This window comes from Marmota marmota, unplaced genomic scaffold (assembly GCF_001458135.2).
Source record: "Marmota marmota marmota unplaced genomic scaffold, marMar, whole genome shotgun sequence".
NCBI classification, from domain to species: domain Eukaryota; kingdom Metazoa; phylum Chordata; class Mammalia; order Rodentia; family Sciuridae; genus Marmota; species Marmota marmota.
Window position 1 is genome coordinate 35,237,379 of NW_026000082.1, and position 3,362 is coordinate 35,240,740.

Here is a 3,362-nt window from a genome sequence, read left to right on the forward strand (position 1 = left end):
GATCTCAATACACATTTTTAAAAGATATACAAATGGTCAACAAATATGAGAAGATGCTCAACATCCTAGTCACTAGGGAAATGCAAATTACAATCACAAAAGAAATACCACTTCATACCCACTAGGATGCCTACCGTAAAAAAGGGACAGTGATGTTGAGAAGTGAAGAAACTGACACCCTCATAGATTGCTGGTAGGAGTGAAAATAATGCAGCTACTGAGAGTTGGGCAGTTTCTCAAAAGTGGAATAGTCACATGAGCCAGCAATCCCATTCCTGGGTGTGTGCACAAAAGAACTGAAGATATGTTCACACAGAACTTGTACATGATATTCACAATGGTCAAAAGGTAGAAACCCAAAGTCCATAAACTGATGAGTAAACAAAATGTGGCTTATGCACCCAGCGACACCAATGAATTACATACCACTAGGTAGACAAATGGATCTTTAAAACATTATGCTAAGCGAAACAACAGTTAAAAAAAAAAAAATGAAATGATTCCATTTAAAACAAATGTTCAGAATAGGAAAACGTATATAGAAAGATTAGTAATTGGCTAGGGCTGGGGGAGGAAGGAATAAGGAATTAACTAATAGGTACAGGGCTCTTTTGGCAGGTGGTGAAAATATTCTACAGACAGTAGACTATTGTCCAACACAGTGAATATTCTAAAGTCCACTGAATTGTATACTTCAGAATGGTGAAATTTATGTTGTGTGTATTATCTCTGAAAGAGGGAGGTTATACACAGCAGTGTCAAATGCTGCAATGAAGTCACATGAGGTCAGGTTTAGATAAAGAATCTGTGTAAGTTTGTCATCCCATAGCCCCTTCACTTCCAGGAACATCTACCCTGCCCTTATTTAATACCAATGATCCTGACTGGTCTAAACAGATTCTGTGATTTCTTCCCTGGTTAATATTGATTTAGAAATAGGCAGACTGAATAACTGATGAAATAGGCTGTTAGGTTTTCTGACAAAGATTTTTTTCCCCTCCTGGTACTGAGAATTGAACCCAGGGGCACTGTACCATTGAGCTACATCTCCTGCCCTTTTTATTTTTAGACACTGCCTGGTGTTACCTAGGCTGGCCTTAAACTTTGAAATCCTCCTGCCTCAGCCCTCTGACTTGCCAGAATTATGGGTGTGTGCCACCATGGCTAGCTTTAATTATTCTCAAAAAATAAGTCCTCCTCTTTGCTTCTAGACACTGGTATCTCATGCTACAAGCAGCCAACTTGGAAGGCCAGGTAGCTCGAAAACATGCCAAAGGCAGCAGCGCAAAAAGCCGCCCTACTTTAGAGCTTCCCGTTTTAGGAAATAAATTCTCCTCCTCTTTAAGCCCTAAAGTTCCTAATGTAGGTAACTGGTGAGTCTTCTTGAGACTTTTTATACTCCAAAACTGGTCAAATCAATAAATACTTTCCAGGAAGAAAAAAGAAACATTCAAGCTCACCATGCAAGTTTTTGGCAACACGAAAAACGACCAATGAACATAAGTCAAAACAGACTACCACCAAGAAACGTTCAGTCACTATATCTGAGCTACAAAACAGGGTTAATACCCACATCTCAGAGGATTTGCCAAAAAATTAAACAGGAGCACATGGCAGAACTTCTAGCAGTCCACAGCTCAACATTTTACTAACCTGAATATTGATAAGAACCCTAGTAGCGGCTTTCCCAAGTTCTGGAATTTTTGTTCAAATATCAACCTGATGTACCTAAGTACTCTGAGACATCTGTGATTATTTCCATTCTGGAAGATCTTTTTGAGTAAAAACTAGGTGTTAAGCATGTACACCCTAAATCTTCAGCAACAGTAAAATTGAAAGTGGCTTAAGTGGACAAATGATATTTCACCCAGTGCCCCCAAACCTAAGTGTTAATGACTTCTGACAGGTTAAGCTGGGTGTTTGAAACTGGATTTCACTGCTTCTTCTATGTACAAATAACTATAAGTAGATATTAACACACCACACAACTGTCTCAAACCTTAGGGTAAGAGATAATATATAAATCTTCATCAATAAGAAACTTAACTGACCAAAGTCAATTTTGTTCAGCCTCCAATTTATTTTACTCTCCTGAAATATACAACCGGATGATGTAAAAGCAAACTCAAAATCACAATCAGTGAATTCTATATTCTGATACTAAAGAAAGTTCTCTGCAGATTCTCCAACAACTCCCATTAACATCTTTATTTGCAGACCACCTTAGAAGTAAGTGTCACCTTCCCTATACAACACAGGGACATCTGACAAGCCTACAGCATTTTCTATTAATTTTCAAATTTATGTCATATGTGGATGAAGTAGACACTCTTGGCTGTCAGCTACCAGGCCAAACCTTAAAACCACCAAAAACTTCCATGTAAAAACACTTCAGGGACTACTTGCTACATAATCTTAGGCAGAAACCACTTCTCTGCTTATAGCCTCTCACATCTACTCCTGGGATCCTTCCCAACTCCACCTATCACTATGTTTTGGAGACAGACTACAAAGATCCATGAAAGATTACCGGACAATAAATGGAACCTCTACACCACACCACCAGAATACATCCAGTCTCAAGAGACTTGGAGAAGCCAGGTTCCCCATTGGTGGGAAAAGATCAGAGGCAGCATTCCAAGCCAAACTGTATCCAGCTTTATTAAAGATACGTTTCATAAACAATCATGGTATTTCAGGCAGGACATGGGCAGACAATCGTTAACAGTATACAACAACTTTCAAACTCCCTTCTTGAATGGACTACCAAAATCAGAAAGCCACTATAAAACCCAATGAAGTCTTCATTTGATGCTCTGAATAGGGAAAGTTTAGAGTGAGGGTTGACATTTCACATTTAGCATGTTGTTTAACAACTTTTCACAAGCCGACCCTGACTTTCAGGAAATGAAAGGAAAATGGCAAAAATTATTAATCTGAAGATCCACAATCTAGAAAAGGAACTGCTGCTCTTCTGAGGGACACTATTCTCAATGACGTCACTGGAAAGTCCAGATTGCCCCACACACTGGTAAAACCAATCGTTGGGAATCAGGTCCCAATAGGTCTGAGTTTAGGGGAATTAAGTCTATGCCGATGGCAGAGAGGGACAGGAGGACATACAGATGAGTTTGAGTTTTTCCATACCACAAGGCATTTGTGCCAAGGTGGCTATGTGTGCCAACATCAGGGAATCCCTTCCTCTTGGGAACAAAGAGGAAGTCTCTCAAAACTAGAAGGGAAAGGTGTCTTCCCCCACAGCAATCCAGCTTTAGAGACATTCTACTAGTGACATATGCTCCTTCCCCCGCAAAACAACAATGAAGTGTTCTGTGTGCTAACAACATAGCTTAAAAAAAAAA